The following is a 23,018-nucleotide window of genomic DNA, read 5'->3' as shown; positions in this document are numbered from 1 at the left end:
CATTAAGAGTATATGGTGCTGGGAGATCGTCAACACGAACTCCACAGCACCATGATGACAACACTGAAGACTGAGAAGTTTGGTATCAAACTTCTCAGCACATTAAACCTGCACTGATGCCAGTGTGGAATTTAATGTATAATGCACGACAGAGAGCAACTTAGAGTTGCCCCCTGAACCTAACCTACAAACCACGTCTTGTCTAAGGGGCTGCCACACAGCAAACATGTTGCTGGACCCCTGGGTAGAGAGCCATCCGCTCTCCTGGGTCTGCAACAATGCACATCCTGGGAGAGGTGCTAGGTCTCCTCCCCCAGGATGGGCAGGGGAAGCTTCAAAGGCATGCCGCCTTTTTGAGCTTCTCCAGGCCACTTGCTGTACTCAGCAACTGGCCCCCACCAGTTCTGACCCCCACTCTGGCGGGAAGACTGTCGGGAAACCCCAAGTAAGGAAAGGGGGTGTGCCAGCCTCTGCCAACCCCATCCCTCAGGTGGGGGAGGCGAGGTGAAGCACATCTCCGGGCTCTCGCCATCTTGAAGATGGGGAGCCCTACCCAATCAGGATTAGGCTACTGCCCCCCTCCCACAGGAGAGTGGCAGGATAGGGGGTGTACCCACCCCAAGGAAGGGACCCATTGGTCCCTGCCCTTTACCTACCTGTAACGCCCCTAAATTTAGTATTTAGGGGCACCCTGAACCTTCCTTCCTCAGATCCAGATTCCGAAACAAGCAAGAAGATCAAGAAACAAGAAGACCTGCCGTGCAGCTGCTAACAAGAGGAAGACACCAACTGATTTGGCCCCAGCCCTACCGACCAGTTAACCCTCGAACCTGCTCCTGCTAAACCAGGGCGTCTCCAGTGGTCAGCAACCTCAAAGAGCATTTGCAATGCAATAGGTCTGGCATTTACAAGAGTTTCGTAAAGGCGAGACCTATTGAATTGCAAATGCTTGTTATCTTCGAGCACGCTAGCCTTTCACTGCAGGGTACGAACGCTGTTGAATAAATAAAAACTGATCTATTTCACGCTCTGCTTCTGAATGATGAGGCGGAGTCTGAGAAGAGCACAACAAGGGCTCCCAAGGCTTCATTTATAGTGCGTATACTTATGGCTTTCTTACACCCGACCCGATCCTACATAGCGCCAAGTACAGACCCCACTGGTTTCCGTGAGTGTCTCTCTACAGGGCTCTAAGAAGGGTGTCAGTTAGCACAGAATAACTTTGTCTTTGGGGGGAGGGGGGTTTATAGAGCACAAACTCGACCCGAAGGTATCGGAGCGCTTTACATAAGCACCAGTTGCGTTACAGACGGAAACATTCATTTTGTTCAGTACGGGGAGATGAAGCGACTTGCCCAGAATCACAGGATGTCGAGCGTCCCTCCTCGAACACGGTTAGTAAAGTCTAAGCAGAGACAATGTACACAAAGCAGCAGCTCCCCTGATACAACCCTCGGGTTGACCATCACAGGATTCACTCTCAGAGACACATCATCCTTTCAGCACAATGCATAAGAGTTCAAGGGTCTTCAATAGTTCAAGGTAAATATGTTTCAAAGATAAAGGAAGCTCGTCCTTTTACGTGTATTGCTGGGGCTCAGAGTTCCCTGTACTGTGCCTGTCCCTGGAAAGCGGTCCCCCCCATAGCACTTGCATAATGCTGTATTACTTGGTGACTGTGCAGTACCGGCTCCACCACTACATTTCGAGGAAGGCGTGAATAAACATTCATCTCTGCACTGGACACAACCTCCTTGGCTTGATTCGCACGCGCTTCTAAAATCTTATTGCTCAATTACTTCAGTATCTAAACTTGATTTTTGTAAATGGCACCGAGATGGAGCCTGACACAGAAGCAGGAAGCCACAATGCCCTTGGCATTTGTAATTCCAGCTTACTGATAGGGAGAAGCGCCTGTCCCTCTTGAGGACATCATGGCTTGTCAATGCTAGATTCCTGTACGGCCCCTTCAGTCACTATCAGGTTTGAAATCTGCTCTAATGTGTTTTTTAATGCTTTCTTTAGGTAGAAGATTTATAAAGTGCTGCGCATCTCCTCCGTGCCTCCGTGACTTCAGCCCGCTCTACAAGTCAAGTTTTATGAATGAACTCTGCATTCACGATCACCTGCCACCACCCTGGCATCCATTCTTCCCAGAGTTTGGCGACCCCTGGGAGTACAAGGCACATGCCAAGGTTAGGAGGAAAGAAGGCACACCCCCAAAGCTGTAGCCCCGCCTCTAGTTCCGCACACATGGGGGAGAGGGGCATGTCTCTCTCCCTGAACCTGGCCTGGAGCCCCCTCAATCACCAGATGGCTGAGCATTGTCAGTCAGAGCCGGTCTCCTGGGCACTCAGTCACTGAACCTCTGCTGGACCATCTCTCTCTGCACGCACGCCGTTTGCCTGCTCGGGGTTGCTTTAACTTATTTTTATTTTTTTAGCTTTGGCTCGAGCCTTCGAAGTGCATGAGGCAGTCCACAAAAGTGAAAGCCACCGCGAGCAGGCAAACAGCGTGCACAGTGAGGGAGCGAGCGGCCGGGCCGTAATAAATCAAGTGCGCGGTGGGAGACGCCATGCGCGCGCACATCGCCTGTCCGGGTGCGCACATGGTTCGTCTCCCTTCGCAAAGGAAAGCCACAACAGGAGAGACCCCAGTGTTTTTTACAGGGTGTGGTTGTGGCCGGTTAACACATATTGTTAATTTCTGTAAAGTTGTATGCACACAATTGAAACAGCTGTTCCAATAAAGTTGTCCCAACTCCCACACGTCACTACAAATGCACACGTAACCAGAGCCGGCATTAGCGTTAGTGGCGATACAAACTTTTTCCCTCACTACCACCACCCAACAGTGCCTCATATCTCTTTACAGCCCCTCTTGCAAATGCATTTAATTTGTTTTATATCCCTATTCATACCAGTGTAGGGTGTTAAAGCACTTTATATCAGACAAACTATACAGAGACAATGAATCATACATGTGTAAAGCAGTCTATATGAAATGTTACATAAGAATGACTATTATAATGTGTAGAAAACTTTTAATCCATACTAGTAGGCAGAGTGTTTGGTCCGAAAAAGCATAAGCTTAAGATTTAAAACGTACCACAATGGTTGGGGTTGGCTTTACTAATAAGAATGCATTTCTATCCAAACCAACCCTTTTTTAGCAACATTAGATTACTGAAATAAAGGGGGGGGGATACATAACGTGTAAAAAAAACAGTAACCCACGGAGCTATCCACATAAATACAGTTCTGTGATCTGCATGGTACACACTCTTTGCAGCAGACATATTAACCCCCTGCGCTACCTTATAAATTTAAAACGGTCACTAGACAAGGGAAGTTATTTCTTATCATAGCGCCCCCTGAACTCAGGCCTCTGAACTCGGCGCCATCTGCAGCTGCCCCGGTCGCACCACCATAAAGGCGGCCCTGCTCCTAACGCATATATATTGTCTCGTTTATAAAATAGCTAGACTGAAACATGGACATATTTTAGCGCGAATACTAACAAGGCGTAGGATCTCCAATTATAGACGAATGACTTGGACACTTTAAATCAAATGAGCAGAAAATTGGGGTGCTGTATAATACAAAGTATGATAAACTGGCTAGTATGATACAAATTGACTGCTCTAAGCTACAGCTGCCTAGGGTTGAGCTTGATGGAGATTGAAGCGACACTGACACTCCTTGTGGCCATGTTCAAGGAAGCGGCCGTGCATGCTCGAACCTTTGGCTGGCAATGGGAAGTACCACAGCCGCCACGGAGCTTCACCTCTTCAACTAGGATTTTCTTGGCCCTCCTAGCCCTCATTTTTGCAGGGCTCCCATGCTAGCCCTGCAGACAGTCTGCCGCATCCAGGACCCAGCTCTAATCGAGGGACATCGGGAGCAGCGGTTTCTCCATAGGGGCGAGGGAGTGTTGACCCCTGCCTGCCAGCAATTATATTTCACACATTATGATGGCAGACAGAAGGTTTACTGCTGCGAAGGGTGATTTATTGCAGTGACCAGCTAGGTCTGTGTATCTGGACTCCGCATGCAAGTTGTCTAGTATTTTACTTGTGGCCAGCCTGACCTGTACAGTTCAGGCTTTCCCAGACATTGCTGTCAGGGAGATGGGGGAACCAGACACACAGCCCCATTGGCCTTGGATGGAGCGTTGTTTTAGTCTATCTCAGCCAATCCTCACAGTGCTCTTATGCGGTTTACTATTATAAATCACATGAGAGCACTGCTTTCATTGGCTTTAGTGCGTGGTGCTAGTTTCCCCATGCACAGTATACACAGCTCTTCAGTGCAGCAGATAGCGAGTGGGATTTGAAAGTCGGTCCAGGGTGTGGAAAGAAGAAAGGGTGTGGAAAGAAGAAAAGGTAAGGTGTTTGTTTTTTATTATTTGAGTCCTGTGTAATGTAAAAGTAACTGGTGCTCACGTAAAGCGCTCCTATACTGTCAGTCTGAGTTTGCTCTATGTAAATACTGGCAAAAAAACAAACATTTGTAGCAGCTGCGTGGTGCTTCTAATGGCCTTGTGACAACAAAAATGTATACTATGACTGCCTCACTATTTTCGAGAGACACCTGCCGCCACTTGACGTCGGAAGGGACACAAGGGATGGTAAGTATTTGTAAGTGGGCTTCCCCACTGTGCAAGCAGTTGGGCAGCCCTCCATGCTTGTCATCCTGCCAGAGTCCCTCTCTATCCTTGACAAAAATAGTTGGTGGGCTATCCGAAGAGCGGGCGCTACAGGGGTTGGGCAGTGGAGTTAGACGGCTGCTCTCTGGCAGAGAGTTGAGAGCTCCTAAGGTGGAAAAAGGGCATGGTAATAACTGTGCAGAGTGAATCCTGGGCAATAAATGTGTAGGTTCAGTGGCTGCAGAGGCGGCACGTGGTGCGGCTTGCGACACATACAGACTATTCAGGATCAGATGCAAGTCCTCATTTTCTCCTTGAAATCATTATGTTTGACGAAGGATTGGGTGCACCAAAATGAGGGGAAAGTGCTGGGCAGCGCCCACGCCAGTTGATAAGGGGTGGTGTATGGTGTGGTCGGGGATACACACACCATTTGAACTGTAACTGCTATCCTCAAAAATCATACAGCTGGGATTTTATCTTGCTTTCGCAAGTTGGCCTGGTAGAGGATTTAGTACGGCTGGTTGACCGCTCTATTGATGAAGACCTTTTTTCTTTGCGTCCTTCTCCCTCTACTTTTCCCTAGAGCAACACAATAGTGAAAGAGTAAAACAATTAAGAAATAGAAACATTGTTGCGAGTTCTCCACATAAGTCAGGTAATTATAAACATACAACCAAGGTGGACATATTGCAGCATTGCAAAATGTGCTACAAATTCCAACCTTTTTCACTTAAGGATCGCTTGTTTCTCTGCTAATTATACCTCATAACCAGCCAGTGGAGTTAGCTAATCCCTGAAGGCAAAGCCCTGTTGAAACCAATTCTATCTAATCCCCTGAATCAGCTACGGGGGAAAATATTACAGCCAAAAGTATCCCCTAAAAACAAAATCCATAGAGGGGATAGTCTCAACCAGTCAAAATGGGCACAAGATGGATTATACCCACCCAGATGTTAACATCGATTCTGTAAAGCTTTTATCCATTAATAGTTTAAAGATAGTCACATCTCAGAGCATACACTACACCCCTCTCCAAGGGAGACATTGGCCCTCTTTGAAAGTAGTCTCCTTCCCCTGGAAGATCTCTCTAGCACCCTCGACCTTCCAATAAATGCTGGTGTCTACTAACCTGGAGAGTATGTAGTTTGTTATGTTATGTTAAAAAGGGTTTTATATAGCGCACGGCTACTCTACAGAGTGCCCCGGCGCATTTATTAAAGACCCGCCTAAAGACAGCAGACACAAGGACAGACAGAAAGCAGAAACATAACATAAGAGGAAGACTACCATACTAAAGAGTAAAAAGCCAGGTTTTTAGGCCTTTCCTAAAGGCCAACAGATTGGCGGTGCAACGCAAGGCCAAAGGCAGCGCATTCCAGCGCTGTGGCGCCAAAAACCTAAAATATCGCCCCCCAATGCGAGCCTTCCTAACACGGGGGACTACGGCCAAAAAAAGAGACTCGGACCTCAAAGCTCGGGCCGGATGGTAGAAAACGAGCCTCTTCTGAAGATATTTCGCACCTGAGGCATAAAGAGCCTTGTGCGTGAGCGTCAGGGCCTTGAACATAATCCGTTTCCGGATCGGAAGCCGATGTAATGACTGTAAGAGGCAGGAAGCATTGGCTCGCCTATGCAGGCCGAAGATTGCCCTCGCGGCCGAGTTCTGGACTACCTGGAGCCGTTGCAAAAGATACTCCGGTAGGCCCAGATATAAGATATTAGAATAATCCAGCCTTGAGCCAATCAGGGCCAACACCGTCGTCCTTCTGTGCTCTTCGGAAAGAAGAGGAAGAAACTTGCGTAACATTCTCAGGAGGCCGAAACAGGTTCCAGTAAGACCTAGAATCTGGGTTTTCAATGACAACCCATTGTCAAACTTAATCCCCAGATTCTTAGCAAGCTGGGAAGAGCTCGCTGGAGGAAACATGCTCACAGGCCACCATTCCTGCCAACTCGGGTCCGACACGCAACCAAAGAAGAGCACCTCAGATTTGTCTGAGTTGCACTTGAGACTGTTACCCTGAAACCATTCAAAGACAGCCCCAAGGCACTCACGGATGCTCTCCCCATCAAAGTCATCACCTTTCCTGCACGTGAAGAGGAGCTGAGTGTCGTCGGCATAGGAAACGATCTGAGCTCCCCGAGACTCCGCCAGGGCCGCCAAAGGGGTCATAAAGATGTTAAAAAGAGTAGGGCTCAACACAGATCCTTGTGGAACTCCTACTCCCAGCGGCGGCATCGCAGCGGAGCTAGGGGGAACCCAAACTGTTTGCTGACGGCCTTCCAGAAAAGATCTAAACCACCTGAGCACCGTCCCCCTTAGACCGATGTCATGAAGTCTAGCGAGGAGACCCTCGTGGGGGACGGTGTCAAAGGCTGCCGACAGATCTAACATGACAAGCATAGCCTTGCCACCTGCTTCCAGCACCTCTTTTATAGCCTCAGACACCTCCAGAAGCGCCGTCTCTGTACTTAAATTGGGGCGAAAGCCGGATTGCGACGGGTGCAGGAGGCTATGGCATTCCAAGAAATTGGAGAGCACCGAATGAACATGTTTCTCCACAATCTTGGCCAGAGCCGGAAGCAGAGAAATAGGCCTATAATTGGCCAAAGTCTTTAGATCCAGACCAGGCTTTTTAAGAAGGGGAATCACCAGCGCTTGCTTCCAAGCCCGCGGAACCAGACCCTGACTAAGGGACAGGTTCAAAAGAGGATTAGCCAAAGGATTAACGACTTCCGCCACCTTGGCCAAAAGCTTGGCTGGGCACGGATCTAGCGGCGAGCAGATTTGAGAATGGCCATAAGAGCCAAAGACGATGCAGTCGAGAGAGGCGGAAAAGCTGCCAAAACCGGGCCCGAGGAAGTCCCCGGATCCATGTCACACTCGAAACTGGGACAAGGCTTAACGATACTCCGCGGAAGAGTATCCTGAATCGATTTAATCTTATTGACAGAGAAGTCTGCTAGGGCAGAAGCCCACGACTCAGAGGGAACAGCCACCGTCACAGTTTGTCGCGGGGACATAAATTCTCTAACAATAGTAAAGATCTCCTTACAGGAGTTAGAGGCGACCTCAATCCTTTTAGCCAAATAGTCCTTTTTTTCCACAAAGATAGCACGATCATATGCTTTGACTGTCATCCTGTACGTCAGCTTGGCGGCCGGATCGTACTGCGACCGCCAAGCCCTCTCGGCTACCTTACATAAGCGGCGAGACGCCGACAGAGCAGCAGAAAACCAAGGGGCCGAGGCCCGTTTGGATGAACACCGGGGGGCCCTCTCAGGGGCCAGATCGTTCAGGCTCCCGGCTAGCCAGACCTGCAAAGATTCGAGGTCGCTCTCCAAATCACCCGTAAAGGAGCACGGATGATCGTAAAATGCCCGAGTCAGCATATCGGGAGTCACCCGATGGTACGCTCTAGATGAAAATGCCTGATATCTAGGACCAGTACGAACAGGTTTCTTCAAGCCTAATACATGGAATTTGACCAACCTGTGGTCAGACCAAATCAACGGGAGAAGTACACAAACTTCAATGGGAGACATTGAAAAAACCTGGTCCAAGGTGTGGCCTTTATCGTGTGTAGGTCCTGTGAGATACGGAGCAAGACCAAGAGGAGCCGTAACATCTAAGAGCTTCATCGTGTCGGGATCAGAACCATCATCCATATGGAAATTGAAGTCCCCAGCCAGAATACAGTGCTGAGCTCTCAGAGCAAGCACGGTAATTAACGACTGGAGCTCATCAAAAAAAGAGCCAGCTGGACCAGGGGGTCTATAGACTAACAGTCCTTTTACGGAATGATGGTGCGCCAGCGCTAAAGAGAACGCAAGGCATTCCGATCCAGTGATGGCCTCAACAGGGATGAAGTTTGATGCCCTTCTTGTATTACAGGGCATATTGGATTCAATATTGACATTTTTGAAAAAAATAATTTTATTTATTATTATTATTTTGAGTTTAAAATAGCGCAAGCTAGACCCGAAGGTATTAGAGCGCTTTACATGCTAAGTGATAATGTTTACAAGAGGTACATGAAGTAAATGTCAGATTTCTAAAAATTGCATTTTCTAAACTGGAATTTAAAATCCAACGTCACCATAAATTGGGATTTAAAATTGTAAGTCCAGTGACACTAAACTTGAAAAGTCTATCTCGTCATATATATTACACTTAAAAGATGTAATAAGGTAATCCCAATGCTATCCTATGGGAGCGAAAGGCCTTGGAGTAGTGAAAAACGAAATTGGGTGTTTTCACTGCCAAGACATGTGAAACTTAAAAGTGCATGTCCTGACTTTTGAATACACTGCACCCTGCCCTGTGGGTTATAAAGGGCCTACCTTAGGAGTGAGTTATATGTATAGAAAGGGAAGGTTTAGGGCTTGGAAGAGGATTTATTGCCAGGTCAGCATGGCAGTTTAAAATTTCACACACAGGCTCTGCAGTGGCAGGCTTGAGGCATGGTTAATGGGCTTCATATGTGGGTGGCACAATAAGTTCTGCAGGCCCACTAGAAGCATTTAATTTACATGCCCAGGGAACATGTAGTGCACTATACTAGAGACTTATAAGTAAATTAAATATGCCAATTGGGAAGGAACCAGTATTTCTATGTTTCGGGGAGAGAGCACAGTTAAGCAGTGCTAATTCGCACAGAGTACTAAGCCAGCAAAAACGAGGTCAGAAAAACTGAGGTAGGCATGCAAAAAATTGAGGGAAGACCACCCTAAGGCTGTCAGGTCTAACATAGATCAACAGAAAGTTAAAGGTTTTTATACAAAATTCTTAAGTAAAGAGGTACAAAGTCAATGCTATCAAGGCTCTCAATAAAACAGAGAAAACAAAAAATCTGAAACTATTCTCCCCAAGTGGGCAGCAACATTGGGAGGCTAATAGACAGCATCCCTAGTAGAACAAGAAAGTCTTCTGGCTCACACCAAAATTCAAGTATTTTTATACATTATTTTCACAGATTAAATTAACAGAAACTGCAGAAACACTGTGGTGTGAGCAAATGTATCACTTCATCAGCGAATCACAGCACATGAAAAATAAATGACATATTGTCTTAACTCCTAAGCACTATACCAATACATGAATAATTATTCTGCACCCTCTATACTAATGTCATCCAGAGATGCTAGAACAAACTATCTAAATTAACCAAAATTTGTTATATGAATGAATAAGGCAAAGTGAATGAGCTGAAGGACCTGGAGGTTAACATTTCTGGCAGTGGGGAAGCAGGATAGTATGATTTATAATTTCAGAAACAGCTCCTCCTATCTCAATACACACTGTCTAGCCTATTTGAGAGACTTTCAAACATTTGTGTGAGCTGTAGAAGTGAGCACAATTGGAAGATCCATTAAAACACAAGAACAACAATATCCGGTCCAGTATCCATAGAAAGACCTTGTACTGAGCTGCAATATTACCCTCACCATTAACTCACAAGGCCTCAAGAAATCTACTCGCCCTCAAGCTACGGTGAATCAGTTTTCCTCCGGGAGAGCTATTTTTAGACTTCTGGGGAGCTGATAAATAATAGGTGTTCTATTCACTGACAAAGTGATGAGCAATAAAGATGCCATTAAATCTTGTATTTATTTTGTCACATTTGCTCTACATTCAGAGACAGAGGTCAAAAGTCAGTTTGTCTTCTTTCATTTACTTTTCCTTCTTGGACTGTAAAGTTTGAGGATTTTGTAAACTGAACTGTATGACAATCGTGTTGTGAAAAGCATGTGAAAAGAAAGGCTGTATTGTAGGATGTCTGGCTTTTTTTCTTACACAACATTTAAATAGCTAATAAGTAAACTGCACAAATATTCAAAATATATTTCAGTAGTTATGAAAGCACATTTTTGTTATTCTGTGTGGCGAAAAAAGATTTGCACAGGATGACAACAAATCAGAACACTTCACTTGGAGATGTGCAAATAATACATTGGTTTGCTGATTGTTCATGCACTATATAGTTTTATCAGTAAAACTGCACGTTAGAAGAGGGAAAGTTTGTGGCAATTTCAATGAAAGATGTGTTGTCTGTAAATGACCATGCACTACCACACCATGAATTGGTAATATATTTATAAAAAGCGAGTATTTAAACATGAACTGAGAAATATTCCTGCCCCAGCCCTGATGATAATGTTATAGTGAACTAAGAGGCAAGTCAGGAGTCCTGTGTAACTTATATGTGGGCTAGGTTCGTATTATACATGGAGCAAACGCTTAGTGTATCACATACAAAAGTGTTTTTTTTTCTACATAAGAAATGCTGAACTCGCATATTGAAAGGTGCTCTTAAATGTGATAATGAAGAAAAAGGAGGCTCCATAAAATAAAATATTTTCCTAGGATGCCACAATTTGAGACTGGTTTACCGGTCAACTACATTTAAGTTAGGTTGAGTAGATTATTCAAGTTACTAGACCTGCAGGTCTAGTAACAAGTTAATGCTTTTTTTTAGGCCAGCTCACGATTTGTTTAGCAGATACAACACTGTAATTTTCTCACGGAATAGGACAGGGATAGAGGAAAGGAAAATAAATTACCTTAAATCACACAATCCTGCTTTGATTTGCCTCCAAGAAACATGGCTTAAAGAAACATTAACAGCCATATCTTACTATGTATTTAATTGCCCTGCTATGCCAACAAATAGAGGTCATGCCGAGGGGGCTTGGCCATTTTAGTTTCTACTGATTTGACTGAAAAACTCAAACTATTCCGCCTTACGTAAAACATTTCAATGCTTAAAGATCTCATTTCCAAACCCACCACAGTATTGCAGTAATTCTTTATCAATGTTAATGTATATGCGCCACCGGGTAGTTAGAACAATTGAATATTTATAGAAATGTTTGCGAACATAAAGGAAATACAACAGAAAGTAAAATCTAATTGGCTTCTAATTACAGGAGACTTTAATGTAGAAATGTCTAACGCGCTGTTGAATCTACACCAGTACACTGATCTTGAGGAAAGCTGGGATGTAAAAGAGTCTTCTTTACCCAAATGCATTATAAGTCACAGACGTGGTGCTTTTCTTTTGGAAGAAATAAATCAGCTGGGAATGTTCCCACTAAACTGACGAACATATGCTAACATCCTAGCCACTGTAACTAGACGTGGGCCCTCTAGCACTTCTATTAATGACTATACGATTACATTTTATTCAATTTTCCATCTAATATCTCACTTTTATGAAATAGACACTCTTTAGAGTACGCATGCTCTCCTTTTTCACTACAATGGGAGTAACACCTGAAATTGTAAATGACTGGTCAATGGAAGATTACAACGGGACGGTGGAGATCCATTTAAATAATAGAAAACTAGTTTGGCATCCCAATAATACAGTCAAGATTAATAAAAAGGCTATTACCTCCTATGACCATGTCTACAATCAGAATCTGAAAGAATGAAAATCAAAATGTCTTCTCAAACAAGACTGACAACCACACGAAACAAGCATTTGCAATGCATTAGGTCTCGCATTTACGCGAGTTTGAGCTATTGACATTGCAAATAACAATGCCTATTGGCATTGTCATTTACAATGCCAATAGCTTTAACTCGTGTAACTGCGAGACCTATTGCATTGCAAATGCTTGTTTTCTGTGTTGTATAGCGCGACCCGAAGGTATTGGACCACATTACATGAGCACCAGTTCCTTTACACAAGGACACACACATTCATTGCTTTGGTAGGCACGGGAGATTAAGTGATTTACCCAGAATCACTGGATGTTGAGCCGACACCGATATTAAAGTTTTTATCAATGCAGGCTGTCATAAATGAAGTGTGCAGTCTTCTATAACCTGACAAAGTTTCCCTATTCTTTACAACAATCATCGTACAGTGGAGTATTTGTTCTCACACTGCAGCGCCATGTTTGTCCATGACTTGACTAAGAAGATTAATCGCGTAGATGAAGGCCGGCTCTCAGCCACTCTTGAAACACCCCCCAGGGCGGGCGCCATTGTTCCGCTTGTCATCGGTACTTCCTAAGCGTCACATGTGCACGGAGCAAGCCGTACTGCGTATGAAACAACCTCTGAATTGTGCCACACACCTGCATAGTCTGTTTGTGCATTAGGTGACGGTCTTAAAATACAGTGTCTTTGAACATCTCCTAGGTATGAACGGACTCGACTTGTTTGAAGCCAACAGTGAGCAGCACAGCACCGTTCTAACTATAAATAGGCATTGACAAAGCCAGCAGGCTTGGCTTTCACGTGGCAATGCGTGGGTAATCACTCATTGTTCTGACAAAAAATATGCTAGCTTCAGGAGTCCTCAGCGGTTGTAGGATTAAGTGGAAGAATCGCGTCCCCAGTCACCACCTCACCTTGCCGGGTGGACACGTTCCGGTCGTTGGCAGTCTTGAGCACCACCTGCGAGTAGCTCTGCTCCAGCACGAAGAGCTCGTCCTTGCCGCTCTTGCTGGACTTGAGCGTGCCGCTGGGGCCCGAGGGCGCCAGGTAGCGGCCCTCGCAGTCGCGACACGCCACCTTGCCGGCGCGGAACTCCAGCGTGTAGCCGGTGGCGCGGTCGGGGGCGTCGCGCAGGCTGCCGTCGTGCGCCAGCAGGCGGTGGTCGGCCGTCTGCACGCTGTAGCGCTGCTCCTGGAAGAGCAGGGTGATGAGCGCGTCCACGCCCCAGGGCACGGCGCGCGCGGCGCTCAGGTGTGCGTAGCGCTTGCGGCTCAGGCTGTAGAGGTTGACCTGCGGGTGCATGGCCAGGTGCACGCTCCAGCGCTCGCCCGTGCCCATGGTCTGTGCGAAGCACCTGATGCGGTCCTCGCTGCCGCCCAGGTAGCGCCTCGGACTGCAGCGACCAGCGGCCGTCGTCGTGCGCCACGATGGCGAAGCGGCACTCGGGGCCGGCTCCTCGGCGGCCAGGTAGCGGCCGAGGTGGCTGCGCAGGAAGACGGACGTCGAGTCCTCGGGCCCCTGCTCCAGCGTCCAGATCTGCTTCTTCTTCATGCTGGTGGCCGAAGCGTTGATCTTGAAGCCGAAGGTCTCCGCCGTCAGGTACTTGTTGCCACAGTTGATGAGACCGAACTGGATCTACACCGAGTCGTTGGTGGTCATGGTGAGGGGGCTGCTGGGCGCGCTGCTGCTGCAAAATGGGGGAGCGAGATGTGTGTGAATGTTAGGATGTACGTGCACCCTCGTGGATGTCCTGTTTCTATTGTGTGCACCCTCTCCACCGAGCAAACCCCTTCTGCTGCTGCCTGCAGAGGAACCAGCAGCCCCGCTCTGCACCCTGACAATGCCTGCTTAACACAAGCATTGGCAAAGCCAATAGTCTCAAAGGCGAGACCTATTGGCTTTGCCAACGCTTTTTGTACAGGGGGAGCGGCGGCGGTGGCGAGGTGTGTGCGCGCGCGCGCGTTAGGCAGCAGCGGATGCGGTGAGGGGGTCGGCAGCGGCGGGGTGTGCGCGCGCGCGTCTGTGCGTCTGCGCAAGCGCGTCCACAGACCCCGACCCCAATTGCTGCGCGTGCCCCGGTCTGTCTCCCTTGAGAGGCATCTCGGCGACAATAGGTCTCGAGAGCGAGACCTAAAAAGCAAAAACACCACAGATAACAGGTATAAATGAACTGATATGTGTGATATAGGTCTAACCTCTGTGTACATAAAGCTTTTCATCCACGTTTAATCCTGAAGGCTCATTACTGTTAAGTAACGAAATATATCTGGATTTGAGGCATCGCAACCCGTCCCTACAATCCTCTCGAAGTGGATTGGGGTGTACCAAGTATATTGTTAAATATACAAATTCCTCATATTTTCCATTGTGCAATTTCTAGAATCCTGGATATGATTTGTCCTCATTTTTAATAACTCTCGGATACTATGATACTCTTGTGTACAGGTAAGAAGGTACTACCTATGTACATTTTAGAGCAAGGGCAGATTAAGACATAAACCAAACAGTCACTTGTGCAAGTGACAATATTTAGTGAGCATAATTTCTTGCCCGTAAAATGATTTGTGAAAAAAGGTAGTATTCACATCAGGTCTACAAGCGCCACTCTTCTTTCAACAAAAGAAACCAGGTTGGAATGAAGGACAGAGCTGGTAACAAAGTATAATAGTCAATCCTCTCTCTCTCAATGGATAGCTAATGAAAAACAGTTGACAAGTCTTTTCAGGGTGGAGTTTAGTTAGTCAATTTTTACTCCAAGTGATTTTTGCTGAGCCAAAGCGTAAAGCAAGCGAAAATGTGCAGCTGACAAGTGTTTCGCCCATGTAGCATGCAGGCCTGGGGCTTTTTCAAAGCATAATATCAGTAATCTGGTAGTAGGCATGCATAGAAAGTAAAGCAAGAGTATTTCAAATTCTCTTGTCCATTGTGAAAAAGGGACAGATTCAGGGGTCCTGGGCTGCCTCAGTGCAGATTGTCTCAGCGTGATACTTCATGTTAATATTCCTGAGACCGAATATGGAACATTTGGACACCTCTGAATGTGGGTGGAATTTCTCAGTGCTGGGAGCAATAAAAGTGAAAACACCTCCTGAAACCACCAAATGTAGTTCTGATTTTCTGAGGGGAAATGATTTAAAGATCTGCCATCATAAGAACTGCTGATTGTGACCAAAGTTTTTCCAGCTATATAATTTGAAAAGTGCATATTTTCAAAACAGCTGCTTGTACTAAGCTTCCCTTTTACCGATGGGGGCCACCCCTCCTTTTGAAGACACAGAGGGAACATAACACAGGCAGCAATTGGGGATATTTTGGCAACCGCTACAAGATTTTCACACTGCATTGTTTTACTCAAGGAATCCACAGTGCGCACTTCTTACAGGGTCAGTCAAGCAGTGCCTCCCCAAGGCATGGGGAAAATTCAGGGGTGTGGAGTCTCCAGTCCAAGAGAGGGTACAATAGAGGTACAAAGAGAATTAAACAGGTGACTGTCATTATCGGCGCTGCAGCGAGTGCAAGGTAAGTGGTTTCCTTTTATTATATCCAGTCTGTCGACTACCCCTCGACTGCTCTTACCTGCACCGGCGATCACTGCTATTTACACTTCCCTTGGCTCACCTATAGAACTACTCACACACCCACTAACTCACCCATAAAGCAACTTAAGCTAGCACACACTAACCCATGAAAGGCACTCAACAACCTCTTACTCACTCATACAGTCACTCATATTAGCACTCACTCACCTATGGAGCAACGAACACATGTGTTCTCTCACTCACACAGCCGACTAACACACCCATTCACTCACCCAAACAGCTACTGACAAGACACTGACTTACCCATACAGGCATTCACATAAGCATTTACACACCCATACACCCTCTCACACAGATACTTTCTCAATCATACAGCCACTCATACACTATGTACTCACTCATACAACCAGTGACACAGTCACTCACTCACCCATACAGCCATTTAGACTACCAAATGCTCACCCATACAGCTACTCACACACCCTCTCAAACACTCATACAGCAACTCACACTAGCAGTCACTCATCCATAGTCGCTCCCAGTAGCACTCACTCACAAGGCCACTCACTCAAAATACAGCCACTGACGCTAGCACTCACACCACTACTCACACACCCATTCACTAACCCACACATGTAGCCACTCACTCACTTATGTAGCCAGTCACACAGTCACTCACTCATAGCGCACACTATCTTTTTTTAACCACAAAAAGCGGTTCTGACAAGAATTTTTTTGTCTTCTTTTTTCTATAATGTTTTTTGTGGTTTTCTAACATGTTGTATTTTTAATCAAACAAAATTAAAATGAGGGGGAGAAAAACATTAGAACAAGCACCAATAAAATAGTAAAAAAAATGCAGTCCAGGCAATACGTACCTACACGCCTCAATTGAGGAGCTATTTGGGACACCGGCTCTCTACTTCACTGGAAACTCTCTCTACTAGTACAGAGGGAGCAGCCAAAGATGTAGAGGGCCCCTCTCCATCTCTCTCCTTCCTTGTGCTCTTCAAACTTTTTAAGTGGTACATTTTCAAGTGGTACAACATGGAAGTTGTGCCACATGAATATTTTTTATTGGTACCTCTAGAGAGGGTCTTCCCAAACAAGCGGCATTGACCAATTTTGCAACCGTCCTGGATTCTCCTGAGGGAATTGTGAAAATTCCCAAGCAATGCTTTGCTTTTTTGGCGCAGACTCTTCATCAGCACTCTTCTTGTTTCTGCTCCTGCTCCTCTCTGAACCTCCTCTTGATGATCTCCTCCTGGGAGCTGCTACTCTGACATTTTTTCAGGCTGCTATATTGGATCACCTCAGGGATCGTTCCAACCAGGAACCAGTGTTTTTGCCAGCATCATTGTCGTGGCAGGGAGCAGGTGCCGCTGCAACCACCTCGTAGCCGCTGGGACTCAAAATGTCCCACAACCCTCTGTGCTTAATCACTACCAGCTGACCTGTAGCAGCGCATCTGTTAGTTCCGCACCGTGGGACATGCTACTCTGACATTTTTACAGGATGTGATATTGGATCCTTTCTCAGAGATCGTTCCAACCAGGATTGCTACTGGCAGGAGCCAGCGTTATTGCCAGCATCATCGTCATTGTGGCGGGGGGAGCCACTGCGACCAACTCGTAGCGGCTGAGAACTCAATGTCCCACAACCCCCGTGCTGAATCACTACCAGCTGACCTGTAGCAATGCCTATAAGGCACTGTCTGGAAGAGGCTGGGCTGGGGCACCCCTCTTGGCCCAAAGATCTTGCTCTGTAAACTATCTCGGCATGTGGGACAATAAATAGGCGTAAAGCCAAAACTCATGTTACTGGTCAAATGCATAAATTGAGGGCTGGCACAATCGATAATTACTTTACCACCGCCATGGCAGCGATAAATCTTGAGTTAGAATCTGTGGAAGAGAGATTGGGGGCCCCAAGGAAATGTTTAGCTATATTGCCAACTAATGACCAGTTTGAGTCCCTGGAGAAAGCTGGTGCAGGCGGGAGTCTCAAACGGGTTGTTAGCGAACCTGGTATTTTGAGTGGTAACCCACAGGAACCAGGGAATTGTTCTGTACTCACTGGAGAGCTTGATATTGCTGTAGTGATGACGGACCATCAGCCATTCCAAGATAAAAGCCTTAATTCAGATCTACTAATGTCTCTTTCAAGTAAGAAGAAAAAAGATGCGGGAAAGAGCAGTGGGAGGAAACATACTCTTTTAGATCATCCTATCAAGAGAAGTGGGGTTTTGATCTTAAGGCCCAGAAAATCAAAGATGTGGCAAGCGAGTCAAATATAGTTTTAGTTTACCGAATACTATTTTGCGCTCGATACAGCAACCTATGTTACCTGACGTCGAATCTCAGGGGTTGGACTTTGATAAATTTCCATCATTTATATCCAAACTAGCGGTAATGTGTGCTGGGACGGATCACACTAAGTTGAGTGGCCCAGGCTCAAAGGGCGAGGTTACGCCTACTAGCTCACCTGGGAGGGCTGATAAAGTTGAGACTAAATCTAGCAGGGGGGATTGCATTACCCAACATCTAATTACTTTCTTGGAATGTTGCAGGGGTGCGTAACAAATTAACGGACAGTAGGTGTGTAAATGTAATCTCATCTCACCACATTGTGTGTCTCCAGGAGACTTTGTCTAGGTCCACAATACATGTAAATGGCGTCCTGTCAGTGTTTACCACTGCTATTCTATCTCTCTCAGGGCATCACAGGGGAGGTCTTCTAACCCTTATAAGCACTATTTTGGCAGTAAGGGTGGTGAAGTCCTGGATAAACTCACCTTTTTACCAAATTATTTGCGTCTGTGGCACCCTTGATAATTCTTATTAATTTTTATCATAATTTTGATCCCAGTAATACCAAAATTACTGATTCCCTAGCACAGGATCTGTAGATGGTTTCCCTAGCTCTAATGGAGGATTGTGTGATCATTGGGGGGGGGAGGGGGGGGGGGTTAATCTTAAACTCTACCCTATTTCTGATGCGAATATCTGTGGTACCTATGAGGATGATCATTCTAATTTTCTACATTTTAACCATAATCCATGTGGAGCAAAGCTGAACAGGATTTGGCTATGTATGATCTTATGTTCAGCCATGGCCTGGTGATATTTGAAGCCTCGCACCAGATGACACAGGTAGAGGCAAAGGTTCATTAATTGATTTTTTTAGTATTTATATCTTGGGCTAGTATTGTAGGTAATTTTTATATCAAAAATTCAGCCTTAAGTGAAGATAATCCCTAATTCTTGGTTTAACTCTTGGGCTGAATCGGGCTGCTTTGGATATAATAGTTTGCCCAATTAAGTACTCTTAAAAATGGGGGGATTCCGTAAGGCCGAGATTGAGATCTGTTTCAGCGATACTCCGGACACTGAGGCAGTTCTGGGGGCCTTTTCAAAAATCTGTTGACATGCATGGGCAAAACTAGCAGTACCGGAAGGTGTCAGCTCCCAGAAACAGAACAAATAGTTTGACAAACTATGCTCAAGAGTCCACAGAAACATAATAAATGCTCTGAAAGCTGTCCCGAGGGTTTCATCATTCCATCAGATATTAGGACCTCTAAAACTGCCCTTACATGTAGGAAAAATGAAATTAGAGAGGAAGCGTGGAAGCAGCTGGCCAGTCCTTCTGCCAAAATGACGCCGTTTAATTTTGGAAAATAGTTAATGCCTCCTTTTTCTCAACTGAACCCAGAGTTGTCATTAAGGTTACCATCGCCGAACATAAATGGGTTGCGCATTGTAAAAAACGATATGACTCTGTAGAGCAAGTACATACCACAGGTCGTACTTTAAATGCTATAGGGAGCCTGGTTAGTCCAGAAGATCTTAAAATCTCCCTTGGGGATGTTATTTCTGCAATAAATAGATATCAAAACCATAAAGCTCCGGGACCTGATGGCGTTCCCGCTAATATTTTTAAGGGTAATTTGGCATTGTGGCCCCGATTTTGGTGATCATCCTCAGGAACGTGAGTTAGGACATCCCTCCTAAATCTTGGCCACAGGCGACAATTGTCCCTATCTTAAAAGGGAGATAGGGGCGATCCTAACTGTTATCACCCTATATCATTATTAGACTCTTCTGCAAAGGTACTGGGTAGAATTCTGCTAGATCACTTGGAAATATGGGCAAAGGAAAATCAGATTCTTTCATCTGCGCAATATGGTTTTACACAAGCGCTGGGGACAGTGGATCAGTCCCTTACTCTCCACTTGGTCCTTAATAAATATGTAACCGCCAGGAAGGGTTGTCTCTTCCGGTCGTTCATGGAATTAAGTGCAGCATTCGATAATGTTCTGAGGGGGAAACTATGGTCCATGTTATTGAGTAAGGGGGCTAATCCTAAAATTGTCTATCACCATTCTCAAGTCCAGACAGATGTGGAAGGAAGAATTAGGTTTGTGCCACATGGCGAATGCAACCCTTTTATTAAGATTAAAAAAGGGGTTAGGCAAGGCTGTGTGTTGGCCACGTTTTCTTTTCAGTTTTTACATTAATGAGTTGGAAAATTATATAGATCCTCCAAGGATAGGGGAACGCCATCTCCCCGTTTTAATGTACGCTGATTACTGTGCACTTGTGGCTCAACTAGGAAGGGGACTACAGGAACTATTGGATCATTTTGTGGAATTTATTTAGGTCTGGCTTAGGTCTGTCCACAAAACTTTTCCTATCTTTACGTATTTAGGGATTCCTTTTGATTCAAGTGGTACATGGGTGCATCTGAAAAGCGTAAGGGTCACACATCTGTAACAGGCGATTGTGGCCCTTTTTAATTTGGCTCTAAATTAGAGTCCATGCCGCTGGACACTGCACTCACTATTTATAAAGCAAGCCCTATTGCAATAGCTATCTATAGTGCTGGTGTATGGGGGGGTACACCGATTCCATAGTGTTACAGAATTGTGAAAATAAATTTCTGCGCAGATTGTCACTCCCTTGCAGTACACCCTCATCACTAGCCCATATGGAATTTGGTCTGCAATTCATTAAGGATACTATAAAATTTGCACCTACTTTACTTTGCCTTTCAATTTTGTCAAGACCAGAGGCTGCACTGACAAAGTCCATAATTAATGATTGCCTACAAATTTCCAAGGCTCATAAGATCAAGTGGGAGACTTGTGTAAAGAGTGAACTTTATGCAATTGATATAACAGAACTGTTTAACAACCCCGATGCCTACTGATAGTTACACCAGGTTACTGGTGAAAAAGGAATTATTGGACTGTACAATGGATAAGAGATGGGAAGGTGAGGGGAGGAAGACTAGGGTGAAGATGGATATCCCATTGTGTACTACGCCGAGCATTGAGTCATACCACTTGAGGGTGCCTCGCCATCTGAGATTTCTTTTGCTAAGGTTTAGATTGGGTTTGGCACATTTTTGGGTGCCCTAACCTTCTAATGTTAGTTCTGAGAAATAACTAGGTTTATGTCCATGTGATGCAGTTACCCCTCAATCCCACTTGCATATGTTTTTTCTTGTGAACTTTATAAAAACTAAAGAAATTGGTTTTTAAAGCCACTTTTGAGAATTTTAAATATCAGGAAATGTAAAGAGGCATTAGAGTTTTTGTAACTGCTCCAGATGGATCAAGTTTGTATTACTGTTTATACATTTCTTGCTCATGCTATAAAATGTAGGAAAATAATGATGAACTTTGATGTTTTAAATTTCATTGAATTAAATGTTTTATTGTTATGATTACGGTCTTAGTTCTGCCTGAAGAACTCTATTTGGACATTAATATTATAATGAATTTCCTTTTGTACATAGACCAGTATATTGAATGGATATTTTAATGTTTTATTGTATGCTTTTCTGATTCTTTCAAATCGAGTTAATTATTTATGACTGAATTAATGATCTCCTCCTGTTGCCATTCTGTTTGCAAACAATAGCAATGAAAAACACCAAACAGTATAATAAGAAAAGCACAGGCTAATTCTTGATAATAAACAAAAATAATTGGAAGATTCAAGAACACAAAAATGGGTGGAGAATTCCTATAAAGATCAATAAAAACTGTCTTGTCCAATCAAATGTCTTTCTTACATGGTCACATGATCTTCGCGACTACCTACATAATCCCGGCTACCGGCGGCAGCCTGAAAACAGGAAATACAATTTAAAAGTGGTTTTCTTTAAAAATTATTGCAGATAGAGAGGTTTAAACAGTATGTTAGTTAACAGCTATTCTCAAATATTGTTTAAAAATTGCATATATGTGTTTTACACTTTTTGAAAAACACACGATCTTCGTAAATTTTCCGTGAAACCAGAACACACGTATTGCAATAAATTGTGACGAACTCTCAACGATTCACATTTTTTTTAAAAATAGTTTATAATGAATTGAAACAAATGAAAAAGATGGACACAGAGAAATACAAAAATGGGTGGTCTATTATGCAGGTGTAGTATATATTATGCAGTAGACATTTGCACAATAACAGAATAGTAAGTAATTTCACAGTACAAAGTAAAGAAGAAGAGTACACGTTTTCCACAAAACTGTAGACTCTTCTTTAAAAAAAAAATGTTCCTTGATCTACTGGAGGGGATGGGGGGGGACGGGTTGAGATTGATGTCTTGGAACGTCAATGGATTGGGGGACCGTATCAAACGGGGTGTTGTGCTGCAATATCTGCGTCGTCTGACTCCTGATGTGGTGTTCTTACAGGAGACGCATCTGGTTGGCAATGTTTGTCGGGCTATGAACAGGGGGGGATATCGACTTGTGGCCCACTCAGGTTTCACCACTGGTTCGAGAGGGGTGGGCATTCTCTTGCGAGCTTCACTTCCGTTGGAGATCACCAGGGTGGTCCCAGACGATAGAGGGCGCTATGTGGCTCTGACTGGGAGGTGGGAGGGGCAGTCCCTTTCCTTGATCTCGGTCTATGTTCCCCCGGGCCTCCAGAACTCCACCTTCTCAGACTTGGGTCGTATGTTGCTTGGGCTTCCTGACAGTCTTTTGCTTATGGGTGGGGACTTTAATTCGGTTGTCTCGGGTGACCTGGACCGTCATCCGCCCAGGGCCCTCCCTGCTGCCCAGGCGTGGCTGGGCGGGCTCCTGGAGACCTTCGGTCTGGTGGACTGTTGGAGGTTAATGCATCCGACACAGTGTCAGTACACCTTTCACTCTGGGGCCCATGGGAGTCTCTCCAGACTGGATTATTTCCTTATGCCCGCGGCCCAGGCTACTCGGATTCGAGAGGTCAAACACCTGGCCAGGGGTATTTCTGATCATTCCCCACTGTGGTTGCTTTTTGACACCGGGTCGCGGTCCGCTGGGCGGATCGCTCCTATTAACCCTTGGTACCTGCGAGACCCCAAGATCCGTGATAGCCTGA

At 45.3% G+C, this 23,018-nt stretch overlaps 1 protein-coding gene and 1 pseudogene across 5 annotated transcripts in view; both read right to left on the bottom strand.

The window, feature by feature from the left end:
• CLCN3 (Cl-/H+ antiporter 3) overlaps window positions 1-23,018 on the bottom strand; it is an 846,805-nt gene that overhangs the window by 344,753 nt on the left and 479,034 nt on the right. The gene's annotated exons all lie outside the window — the stretch shown is intronic.
• On the bottom strand, window positions 12,953-13,759 carry LOC146862597 (fascin pseudogene; annotated as a pseudogene).

Source organism: Triturus cristatus, chromosome 2_2 (assembly GCF_964204655.1).
Source record: "Triturus cristatus chromosome 2_2, aTriCri1.1, whole genome shotgun sequence".
NCBI lineage: Eukaryota > Metazoa > Chordata > Amphibia > Caudata > Salamandridae > Triturus > Triturus cristatus.
This window is presented reverse-complemented; position numbering and strand designations above follow the sequence as displayed.